This window comes from Podarcis bocagei (assembly GCF_964188305.1).
Source record: "Podarcis bocagei genome assembly, chromosome: 7".
Classification (NCBI taxonomy): domain Eukaryota; kingdom Metazoa; phylum Chordata; class Lepidosauria; order Squamata; family Lacertidae; genus Podarcis; species Podarcis bocagei.
In genome coordinates, this window is record NC_138132.1 from 31,532,450 (window position 1) to 31,545,569 (window position 13,120).

The window sequence follows — 13,120 nt, forward strand, 5'->3', positions numbered from 1 at the left end:
AGCCACCAACACTTTAAAGTGCTGCCATCCCGATCCATAAAGTATTGGATTTCTGTTTGGCCAGGGGTGGCCTGGTCAATTCTTTGGACAAGGTGGACGTGGGTCTAATAGAGCAAGCTTATACCATTCACTACCGACTATACTGGGACGCGGGTCGCGCTGTGGGTTAAACCACAGAACCTAGGACTTGCTGATCAGAAGGTCGGCAGTTCGAATCCCCGCAACGGGGTGAGCTCCCATTGCTCGGTCCCTGCTCCTGCCAACCTAGCAGTTTGAAAGCACATCAAAGTGCAAGTAGATAAATAGGTACCACTCTGGCGGGAAGGTAAACGGCGTTTCCGTGCGCTGCTCTGGTTCGTCAGAAGCGGCTTAGTCATGCTGGCCACATGACCCGGAAGCTGTACGCTGGCTCCCTCGGCCAATAAAGCGAGATGAGCGCCGCCACCCCAGAGTTGGTCACAACTGGGCCTAATGGTCAGGGGTCCTTACCAACCATACTGGCCCAGCCTTTTAGGGGAGAAGGGAAAGCAGGGTGGGCTCCCTCTCTTTCAGGCACAGGAAGGAGGGCTGCAAATTCTAATGAGTGCCCACTTTGCAAAGAATGGACTGCAACTGCATGATGTGAAAGAAGGGCAAATTGGAGCTACTGTTGTCCCTGCTGCAAGGCCTTTTTTCACCTGGCCTAGGGTGTGGAGTCCAGACTCACCTTGAATATCTAAAGGAGGCTCCTGAGAGGCTGGAGGGACATTGCTGGAACAACTCTTGGGTTGCGGCAACTGGCTAAAATGTTTTAAAATGTTTTAAACAGTTCTAATTTTGGTTCCTATGTTTTGTTTTTGCCGGGTTGGTGTTGGTTAAATGTTTAGTTGGGACTGGCAGTTATTTTAATTTGGGTATAATTGTAAACTGTTTCTTCTTCTTCTTCTTCTTCTTCTTCTTCTTCTTCTTCTTCTTCTTCTTCTTCTTCTTCTTCTTCTTCATTTCTATTGATTCTATTGATTTATTTGTTGTCTGTGTTTGGAAACTTATGTAGAGAAGTTTGCATTAGGCAAGAGAGGTTTGACCCATTGCTGTAAACCCGAGTGATCTCTCACAGCGGGTTGATGAAACCTAAGAACTCAGCATATAAGTCAGTAAATAGAACCACCACCACCACCACCAGCAGTGGCTCAGCTCAGCATTGCTGAACAAGCAAGTTGCTTAGGATCTCTCTCTGGGACTAGTGACAGGAAAGTTTATTGAACTGTATTAAGGCATAAAGACAAGACTGGATCACATTGCTTGCTGTTGAAGAACAATGTGCTACTTTGCATTTTGTAATGTTTATTTGTAAACTATTTTAAGACTGTTCTGCCGTTAAGCTTTGTAACTCTTTTTTTGTGTGTGGTGGGAAGTGTTCATTTCTTCTCTGCACAAGGTCCAGATCAGGGATTCTTCTTGCAGCAACTCTTAACAGAAAGAGGTGTAGCTTTTCCTTTCTTTATACCCCCTTCCTGCCCCCTCCCCCCACCAAATGGGGTAAAATATACTTCAGAAGCACAATTTGCCTCTCCTTCTCTCTCATTACAGTTATTGGGGTTGCTCCCAACTCTTCAGACCTGCTTTCCAAGGGATTTTCCCCATATTGGCTTGTAATCAACTTTCCACACTTCAACTCAGGTGATGTCCTCCACTGCTGGAGGCAGAAATGCTCCTGAGTACCAGTTGCTGGAAATCGCAGGAGGGGAGGCTGTCTTGTTCGTGGGTTGTCCACAGGCATCTAGTTGGCCAGTGTGGGAACAGGATATAGGACCAGCAGAGCCACTGGTTGCCTCTTATGCCACGGAACCTGTAATCTACCACCCCTGCCAAAGTTTTTAGTTGTTTACTGTGTTCTCTTAAATACATTATAAATTTCCCTGCCAAGGAGTGTGGTGGAGTCTCCTTCTTTGGAGGTCTTTAAGCAGAGGCTTGACAACCATATGTCAGGAGTGCTCTGATGGTGATTCCTGCTTGGCAGGGGGTTGGACTCGATGGCCCTTGTGGTCTATTCCAACTCTATGATTCTATGATTCCCCCATTCCTTCTTGAAATTCTTCTCTTCCTGGTTTCAGATTTTCCTGGTCAATTTTGCCATTTTGGTGTAGTCCATCATCTTCATCAGCCATTTGTCTCTGGTCGGGATTTTATCTTCTTTCCATCTCTGGGCCAGTAGTATCTGTGCTGCTGTCGTCGCATACATAAATAGTCGTTTCTGCTCCTTCAGAATGCAAACCAATATTTTATGCTTGCCTTCTTTACCAGTTCATCTGAGCTTGGAGCTTTGTCTTTATAAATTTAAATCAGGGGTTGGGGAACCCTTTTCAACCTGGAGGTCACATTCCCTTCTGAGCCACCTTTCAAGGGCCATGTGACAATGGTGGGCAGATCCAGAAGCAAAAAGAGGTGGAGTGGTGAATGAAAAGTTTGCTTTTGTACATAAAGCCAACTTCTACCTAGGGTTGCCGTATTTCAAGCAGTGGAAATCTGGACAGAAAAGTTGTTGAGCTTTTTTTGGCTTCACTACACACTCTTCCCCCCATGTTTCTGTTCTCTTTTAATTACTGTACTTATCCTCATCTAAACCAGGGGTGTCATACTATGTGCTGTATACTTTCTTAGTTGTCTGATGGCAGCAATTTGTTTCCTCAACAGTCCAGTTACTTTATACATTTTTTTCTCTGCTTCAACATGCTGATGGGTAGCCCTTAAAAATATTTGGGCAATGATCATGTTTTGAAATATCTTCCCAATACTTGCTGGGAGGCACATGCAGAGGCCCATGCAAGAACTAATGTTTGTATTCATGATGACCACGTGAAGTGAAATTTTACCACACTCTCACCACACAAACTGAGCTCTCCAAGGAAAAAAGATGGTTATGAAAATATGTGCAGACATCTGTCAATCATTAGCGACCACTTACACACTTCGAGGAATGATTTCAAAAGATTTGAAAACATCAAAATGTACCTTGCCTGATGTCGACTACAAAGAAGCCCACAAGAGAACCAGGAAAGAAATAAGCAGTTGATGGCTGCACACCAAGCATTGCCTCTTAGAGACAGATTTCACTATCTGCTTACTCTACTATAATAGATACACTTGTGGCTAATATGAAGAGGAGAGGTGAAGTGCACTAAAAAGCATAAGCCTGATTTTCTTTTCTACATGATATCTGATGAGAAAAATTCCCAAGGTTCCCAAAAGCTAGTTGACTCATACATACCCTGTTGACTTGAACAGGAATCTCTGTGGAGAACTAAGGCAGTTCCACTGTTCTACGTGTGCAAAGTTTAATGAAACAAGAAAAATGTAATTCAGTCACACTGAGCTTCATGAAAGGTGGAGTACAATGTGTATTTCCAAATGTGGATATCACCCGATGCATTTTTCTAACTTTGATTATTGCCAGCTGCTTGGCAAAATGCTCTTTTTCTGAGCTGAAAAGAATAAAAAACATCTGAGACAACAACATATGTATCAGGACGGACATGATTCATTTTCCCTGCTGTGTACAGAAGCGGACATACTTTGTGGAGTAAGCGTCTGTAAAATTTTCCAGAATTTTTGCAGTTAGAAAAATCTAGAAAGAAGCTGTCTTAGTTTTGAAAAATAAGACTTTATTTTGAAGTACGAGGGGGAGACCCCCACACACCATAATATTTTCAGTGCTTAGAGCCTCTAAATGACTTAATCCAGCCGTGAGGATTCCCCACTCTTGATATAGATCCAATTAGTCTAACTGACTTGTTAATGGGAGTGGTTCTCCGGTGTTATTGAAATGTAATGTGAGCTTCTGTCTCAGGTTTGCTGATGCTGCAGGCTTCTTGCAACTCTTGCTTACAAGGTAGGCCATCTCACAGAAGTTGAGAATGACACATAGCATGGCAGTGGCTACCATGAAATAAGTGAAGAGCTTCTTCTCTGTAGGCCTAGCAATGAAACAGTCAACCACGTTGGGACAGGGAACCACAGCACACTTCACCACCCTTGGAAGATCAAAGTTGGGATATAGGCAGTGGAAGATGTACAGGAAGGTGAGATCCACAGTTGCCTTGGCGAGGAGGCTGAGTAGGTAGGTCCACCACAGGCCTCCACACTTCTCCCCAGGGTTGGGGTACTGTGGATGGAAGCGTTCTCTTGCCCCTTCCAGGCACTTCTGTTCCTTAGTTTCCTGATAGGCCACATGCATGAGGATGAAAAGAGAAGGGCATGTCACCAGGATAAGCTGGAAGGCCCAGAAACGTATGTGAGAGATGGGAAAGGACTGGTTATAGCAGACATTGGTGCAGCCAGGCTGACGTGTGTTGCACATGAAGTCCTGCTGGTCATCGGACCAGACATGCTCAGCTGCCACTGAGTAGACAAGGAAACGGAAGATGAAGACCACCGTGAGCCACACACGCCCCAGACCTGTGGAATATTTGTTCACACCACTCACAAGTTCTTGGAATGAAGCCCAGTTCATTTTCTCAACTTGAGGCTAGGGTGACAAGAGCTGGAAAAGGAAATAAATGAAACAGGAATGAGTGGGATGGCCTTGATTGAAGCCCTGCAAGCTCGGATCATGTATGTGTTGGAAGTGCAACAGCAGAGATCACCCTGTTTGTAACTTAAGGGTTAATTCTGTAACCAGTAAACCAGCTAACCAAGATGGGGTAATCTGAGCTAGGAGTGGTTCCGGTACTGCTTGCATCGCTGTCTCCAGAAGGTGGTGCTTGTGTGTGGGGGAAGCTACTCTTTCCCCTCCAATGTGAGGTGCCACAGGGGTCAGTTTTATTCCCATGGTGTTTAACATCTACATGCTGAGTGGGGTCATCTGGGGATTTGGAATTCATTGTCATCAATATGCAGATGGCATGCAACCCCATTTCTTCTTTACACTGGCAGGTGTAGCAGTGGATGTGATAGACAGGTGACTGGCCTTGGGGATGGACTGGATGAGGGCTACTTTGGGGGACACTGTTATAATAGTGGAGACTAATACTTCTGACTTATATTGGGGCAGCTTCTGCATATAATAGTGGACGGCTCAATCCCTGGCATCTCCAGGTGAGGGTGGGAAAAAGGCTTGCCTGGAACCCTGGAGAGCTACTGCCAGTCAGTGCAGAAAATATTGAGCTAGATAAACCAATGGTTCTGGCATATCAAGGCAGCTTCCTAAGTTCATAGGCTCATGCCAGGGTGATGGGGCTAGGGGCGGTAACTGGATGGTCCTTATCTTCCACACACCAGCCAATCACCTGATAGCAACACAGAATCAGGCAACCTGTTTTTGCCTATGGTGTTTGAAATCAACCTGTGTGGCCAAAGACATCATGCTTTGCCAGTCCCAGCGATCTTGCAAAGCCCCATGCACTGTGCTTTGCAGGCCTTGTGCAGCTGTTCCTCAGGAACTGCAGGTGCAAGACTGCTTTGGGCTCAGCCACATCTACATGTGTCCCCCTCTTGACGCCATATCTTTGAAAGCTGCTACCTGCCCCATATATCAGGCATAAGGCAGGTGGGTGTGCCTGAGCCAAAATGGTCTGGTGGGTCAAATGGGGTCCATGGGTTGGAGGTTCACCGCTACTAGGTCCAAATACTTTCTAGGTCCAAATACCTGGTGGACCAGAGGTATCCTTTGGCAATTTGGCCTTTGCAAAACAACAGGTAGTGGTCACTAAAGCAAATAGTGTTCTCATCCATCTTTAAAAGGGTCAGTTCCTCCTAAGTGAGCTGCTGCTTGTCCCAGTTTGTTTAGCACACTTAACCCCTCCAGGTCTTTGCACAACCTGCAAATCCATGTGTTTAACAAATTGGGTGTATCTTCCTGGGAAAATAAGAACATGACTCACCTGGAGTGTTGCCTCCAGGCGCAGTAGAAAGATGCACCCAGGCAACTTGATCTAGCATGACAGTCACAGTTTGGGTGCGAAAAAGAATCTCAGGAGGAAAACAGAAGGAAACACCTTCCTTTCCCCTTTGTACATAGACAGGTGGATAGCAGGGTTGATTATACTGACCTACCAGCTGCATTACCCTGAGGGGGTGGAACAAGGCAACTGGAACGAAGTGGGGTCGGAAGTTACTATTTTGCCCTAATCCCCTCTGCTGTGGAAAACAGAGAGCAACTGGTCCTCTGATCTGCTGGGAGAATGAGGCACACCCTCTTCGTTATCGATAAAATGATCTTTATGAGCAACAGGGAACTACAAAACAAGAAGGAAGAACTTCCGGGGCTGAGAAGAGTGTGTCTGTTAGATGATGATGATGATGATGATGATGATGATGATGATGATGATGATTATTTAGTGTGTTTCTATCTCGCCTTTCTCCGAAGCTGGGATTCAAGATGCCTTACAACATTTAAAAACAACATTATAAAATGCAAAGTGATAAAAGCAACCAGTTAAAAACAAGAATTAAAATAAATCAAAAGATGTTTAGAACCAACAATTAAAACAGAGTTTTCCCAAAGGGAACCCATCTAGTTCTGCATTCTGTTCTCACGGTGGCCAGATAGATGCCCCAATAAAAGCCCACAAGCGCTGGTCATTTATGTAGCCAAGGGAAGCTCATTTCACACATAAGGGAGGAGGTGGGAGCAGGCTCAGGGAATGCCTAAATTTAAAAAGGGGAGAAAAAGACATTCTTGATGGGGAGGTGGGACTAAAGCAGCAAAATGAGGACTGGGCATGCTCAGTGACCATGCAATGCTGATTGACAGTTGTGTGGTGTGTGTGTGTGTGTGGGGGGGCAATATGGAGAACTGAGTGGGAGGAGAACGAGATGGAGCTGCTGCAATCTGCAGCAGGGAGCACTCTCCACTCCAACAGGATATGCTTATTTATTACCAAAATCCCCGTTTTAAAATTCATGTTCCCGCTGATCTGCAAAATTAATCGCTCCATAGGCATTCTTAGGTTACCCTGCAGCAAAATTCAAAAAGTGCTTAGCACAGAGAAGGAAGAGCCCTAGAAGAAACCCGACTCTTACCTGAAGGCAGAGCATTTTGCTGACTCCGGATCACTTTCCCCACGAACGTGACTGTCCCCAAGTCTCCTCTGACTTTGATGACGGGGCGGCAGGGCGTCTTGACATTGGGTGTGCCTCTGGCTCCTGCCAGTGGGCTCAATGACCCATTGTAATGCTCATGGTTCACAAAACAGAGAAAACAAATTAAACTGACAAGTTATTTCTTTGGGGGGGGGGATGACCCAGGTTCAAGCTTTAGTGAGGAAATGCTGGTCCCCATCTTTTCTTTTTTTAATGTAATTTTATTAAAGATTTTCTTGATTTACAAAAGTATGTGCAATGTCTCTCTCTTGTCCCCCCCCCCCCGTGTAACATTTTTACAAACCACTTTCATTTGTTGAGACATTAGCAAGAAAAGGGGGAAAGAGGTGGGGGTGGGTAAGGCTGGGGTCAGGTGATGTTGCTTCTATTTTACTTAATATATGTAGGGTTTGGTGTCAGCGTTGCTTGTGCAGGTTCTTTGCTGTTCACTTGTGTTCCTTTGGTGGTGAGAGAGGCTGGGGTTGGCCTAGGGTGTGGTTGTTCATTTGTGGTTGGCTGTGGTGGTCTTTGTTTTCATGTGTGAGTAGGGTGGGTGGGCGTTTTGGATCAGGTTAGCCACTGGTCCCCATCTTTGATTGCTGGCTTTGGAGAAAGAAGGATGGTGGCCCTGAACCAGAGACTTACTTTCAGCACACGTGGGGACAATGCATGATGCAGTTGTCTTGCCGCATCAAAGCCCACCTGGGTCTTGCCCGTACCTGCAGGAGAGACTACCTGGGGACCCCACCTGGGAGTTCTACCACAGAACGAAGGTGTGATTGAAATGCAATGCATACATAAAATCTCCCGTGGGACTTGCTATTTGCATTTTATTGAACATTTTCTTTCGTTCTGTCTTTACAAACCTTCCCCCACTTTGACTCCCTTGTGCTCTAGCTTATGCTACCTTGTTGTGTGATCAGCATTCAGAAACCACAGGTGTACTGCAGCATGGATGGGGAACCTCAGACTTGTGGGTCAAATGCGGTCCTCCATGCCTCACAAAACTCCCCAAGCCCCACCCCTCTGTGGCCTTGCTTCACACCTCAGGTGTTTTTTGCCTGGTCGGAATATGTCCTTGAACTCTTCTTGATGCCTCTTTCATGTCTGGATGGAGGGCAGAGATTGGTATGCGAGCCTGTACTGTACGTAGAAACTAGCCTACTGTACAACAGTAACATTTCTTTACATTTAGGACACCATTGTATATTTATATTATTCTATATTATTATTAATTTTTTGAATATTTCTATATATTTTTTTAAAATTACATTTTTCGGTTTCTGCCCACTTTTGCATCTGGCCCCACCCACCATTGGGATGTGGCCCTCGAAAAATGACCAAGATGGGAATGTGGCCCCCAGACTGGAAAAGGTTCTCCACCCTTTTATTACAAAGTACAGCATCAGGAGATAAGATGCGACATAGGGGACATGCAGGGAGAAACCAGCATTTCACTCCCAACCAGCATTTATAGAAATAATGCAATAATGGAAGGACAAATCAGTGTGAAGCAAAAAAAATAATAAAAAAGGAAAGAAAGGAAAGAAGGCAATGACTTAAAATTAAACTGATTTTATTTTGAATTCTCACTCACATTTGGATATGGATACCTGTGTCTAAAAATCCAAAATTTTGAACACCAGCATTTATTTATTTTTAAGATTAGAGTTATATTTTCCAGTTTGGAATATATACTTGCTTTTCATCTGTTCTCCATCTCTCACACTGATGATGCATTTTCCAGGTTCCAAAGCCATTTGTCCCATTTGTGTTTAAATTGTCAAGGACTGATATTAATCAAGAAGGGCTTGGACTCAATAATCTTTTAGAGCGCTCACAGACGTTTTGCAGATTTGATAGTAGATAATTTTAATAACTTGCTTATAGCACAGAATATTATAACTTGTGTTTATAAAATTTAATTATCCGTGTGGATTGAAATTTGGAATTTTCAATCTTCCTTTCTTTTGCTCCTGACATGTAACACTTATTTGATTCTTGGATTTCTGCTGCTCCATATGAATCTTGAATCAAGTTCCTGCCACTTAATAATTTGCTGAGCTGATAATTTTAATTGCATCTGTTGGATTAAAAACATAAGTGGCTTGCCCAGTGCAGGACGGTGGGGAATTGAAATGCCAGCATCCCAGCAGTCTTATCAGAGCGAGAGGGGAAGATTCATAGCTTCTTTCTGACCAGAGACCTGAGCGTGGTACACGTACACCACTTGCTGACTCACCCTTCTCCAGGTAAGAAGCAGTAAACCTGCTTCAGGGAAACGCGTGCTTGACTCTACTGGGTGAACTACTTCTAATTTATGTTTGCAAACTTATTTTCCCTTACGTCATTTTTTTTTAAAAACTTTCACAGTTGGGTTTAAGATTTCTTTTTTGATCTGATGTTCTTTCTCAAAGTGTCCCTTTTCTAGAGAGAAGCACATTATTTTCTCTTACGTTTACTCCTGTGGACTTGAAGGTACATTGAAGGCACATCTTCCTAGCAATAGCACCATATCTGGAATCCTTCCTCCAAAGAACTCAGGGCAGCATACACAGCCACCCCCTATATTTCATCAACTCAACAACTCAGTGAGGTAGGTTAGGCTGTGTGTGTGTGTGTGTGTGTGTGTGTGTGAGAGAGAGAGAGAGAGAGAGAGAGAGAGAGAGAGAAAGAGAGTGCAAGAGAAGGTTCCAAGGTTCCTCAATAAGCTTAACAGTCATGGAATAAGATGACAGGCACACTTATGGATCAGTAACTGATTGTCATGCCTAATCCAGACTCAAGCCAGGATTACTCCTCTTTACCTGTTGTTGTTGTTTAGTCGTTTAGTCATGTCCGACTCTTCGTGGCCCCATGGACCAGAGCACGCCAGGCACTCCTGTCTTCCACTGCCTCCTGCAGTTTACCTAAACACCCCCAAATCCCGACTCCAGTGCTACCCCAGACACCTCCAGCATCTCAGAAGGAGCCATGCCAGGCCCATACGCAGCAGAAGATGTGAAGGACACGTGGACAAGGTTCCTGCTGAACTTGGGGCAGCCGACTCACCTGTGGAATAACGGGTGTGTGTGTGTGTCAAATTACCGGTACCTCCAAGTTCCAGGGAATGCAGGCACTAGAAGGTGCCAGTGCAGTTGGACAGCCGTTCTTGGAGGGAACACATACCTCATGGCACAGAAGAGCCAGGGTTTTCTGGTAGGGGTCACATGGTGGGAAGCGGGAGAACAAAGAGTTTGGTAGCTGTTCGTCCCAAGTGAGGGGTGTGTGTGACCTAACTAAGCTTGGCAGGGCAGCTTACTTTATGGTTGTAACCCCTTCATATGTCAATTAAACCTGTTGGTTATATGAGGCTGGGTATATCCCTCCAAATACTGTGTACAGTTCAGGTTGCTGCATCTCAACCAAGATGCTGTAGAGCTGGAGAAGGTTCGGAAAATGATCAAGAGCCTGGAGCAACTCCCCCATGAGGAATGGTTACAACTTCTTATTCTAAGAAAAGGAAGGTAAGTGGGGACATGATAGGGGCATAAAAAATTCCCCAGTGTGGAGAAAGTGGATAGTCATCTCGTAATACTGGCTCCTGGAATGAACAAAAGGACATAGTCCATAGTTGAACGATGGAATTTGCTCCCACTAGGGATAGTATTGACTTTAAAAGCTTAGACAAATCAATGGAGGAGGAAAGGGCTATCAAAGTCTATTAAACATAATGGTTAAGTTCTCCTGCCACTATTGGAGGCAGTATGCCTCTGAATACTACTTGGCCAGGATGCGCAAGTGGGGAAGAATACTATAGCACACAGTTCCTGCTGGTGGGCTTCCCATGGGAATCAGGTTAAGCACTGTGAGAGCAGGATGTTGGACTTGGTGGGACTTTGGCCTGATCCAGCAGTGCTCTTCCTATGTTCCTAAGGTTACACTATGAACTTCGTGGCTCAGCTGAGATTTCCCTTTCCAGGGAGATCACAAGACTACAAAACTTTGGGCGATATCCTACTAAATCACACTCTGTGTTAAACCCATTAAAATCAATAGACTTAAGTCCATTGATTTTAACAGGTCTCATCAGAGTATGACAGATGTACCTATTGAGGTAAGGGTGGTTTAGTGGGTCTGGAATTTATGTGGCTAGTAAACGAGGGAAATCCGATTTTACGAGTTTTGATTTATCTGTTTTATTGTCAAATCGCTTCAGGATGTTTCATGGGTAATAATCTACAAATGAAATAACTAAGCAAATTAGAGGAAGGGTTGTAGCTCAGTGATAGAACATCTGCTTTACATGCAGAAGGCCTCAGGTTCAATCCACAGCACCTCCAGGCATGGGGGGAAGCACCCCCTGCCCAAAACCATAGAGAGCTGCTGCCAGTCAGTGTATACAATTCTGAGCTAGATAGACCAACTGTCCGACTCACTATAATACACCATTTTCAAAATATACCATTTTTAATTGCTTTATGTATTATTTAGTATTGTTTCTTTTCCTTTGGGATTGTTCATGATGGAAAGTGGTACATAAATGCTTTGAATAAAAGACAGGGAAACTTCCTGCCTAGCAAGTGGGTTAAGGCTGACAGTGTAATCCTCGTGATTATGATACAACACTGTGTAGTGCACTTTGACACACAGAAGATCCCAGGTTCAGGTCCCAGCATCTCCATGCATGGCTGGTGTAATGAGTATGGGTTGCTCGTGCGTAAGTTGCCGCCTCTCCTGGCTATGTTGCCTGGTTAAACCTTTCTGTCTGGACAGCCCTTCACTTCGTGGCTGCCTCAGTCACTAGCAGTTTCCGTCAGTGGGCGTTTCTTAAACCTTTTCCAACATAAAAGTTGTTTGACGCCAAGTCTCCTCCTACTCTCCCTACGCGGAAGTCTTCTGCGCAGGGAGGGCGTGGGTAGCGGAGGACCCGTGCTCTCCCCGCTGGTGTCCGGTGAAGAGTCCTGGAGCCCTCTCGCTGATTCCCCCATCGGCCCCCCTTTATCCCTGGTGTTGCGCTGATTTGCTTCCCCATCTGTTGAGCTGCCTCTCTCCCTGCTGGGCCCTTCTTCAGCATCATTTGAGAGCCTTCCCTCCGCCTCTAGCTCCAATGTCAGTTCCCTGACAGCTGGAATTGAATGACTCCTTTCTGAGGGCATGGAGAACCACTGCCATTCACTTTGGACAGTTCTGGGCTACATGGCACAGCAGACCATAATCAGACAACTTCCTGTAACATAGGAAGCTGCCTTATATCAAGTCAGACCCTTGGCCTATTTAGCACAGGGTTGTACATTGCAGAAGGCTCTCCAGGGTTTCAGACTTGGGGACATTCCCAACTCTAGAGATACCAAGGCTTGAACTTGGGATGTATTTCATGCTATGCATGTGCAGAACCACTGAGCTATGGCCCCTTTCATAGGAATATAGGAATATAGTCTTATACTGAGTCAAACCCACTGGTCCATCTAGTTCAGTAATGTCTATGCTGACTGGCAGCAGCTTTCCAGGGTTTCAAACCCAGAATCTTTTGCAGCATGCCAGGGATAGAACTTGGGACCTTCTGCATGCAAAGCAGATGCTCTGCCACTGAGCTATAGCCCTTCTGCAATTTTTTAAAAAATTTTTTAAATTGATTTTTACAAATATTTTCCAAAATCATATAACATGCTTTCTTATCTTATACAGTGTTTTGGACTTCCATCAACCGCATCTGAAGATTTTTCAATCTTTATCACTTAATCTACATTTCTTAATTTCTCTATTGCTTTTAATTATCCTTAATTTACAACTCCCTTCATAATCTTCTTTGCAATGCTTCACATAATCCATGGCCCTTCTGTATTAACCTATTATGATGCGGTGACTTATGCACTTTGAGTGGAAATACAGGATGGCATGTGAAAACAAACAAACAAACAAACAAACAAACAAACAAACAAACAAACAAACAAACAAGGCAGCCTTGGCACAGTAGATAGGCATCCATTTCCACTTTGGGAAATCTTCTTTCACAGGTAGCAACCATGAAAGGGAGAACTGAGGTCAATTTCTCAAGATGCCAAATATGTCACAGGCTCAC

At 44.7% G+C, this 13,120-nt stretch overlaps 1 pseudogene across 1 annotated transcript; it reads right to left on the minus strand.

Moving 5' to 3' along the window:
• Positions 1-3,754: 3,754 nt before the first annotated feature.
• LOC308591543 (gap junction beta-4 protein pseudogene) lies at positions 3,755-7,150 on the minus strand (annotated as a pseudogene). Its single transcript, XR_014013323.1, has 2 exons — positions 7,000-7,150; positions 3,755-4,519 (listed from the first exon to the last, which is right to left on the minus strand). The product of XR_014013323.1 is annotated as a gap junction beta-4 protein pseudogene (transcript).
• Between the last annotated feature and the right edge of the window lie 5,970 nt (positions 7,151-13,120).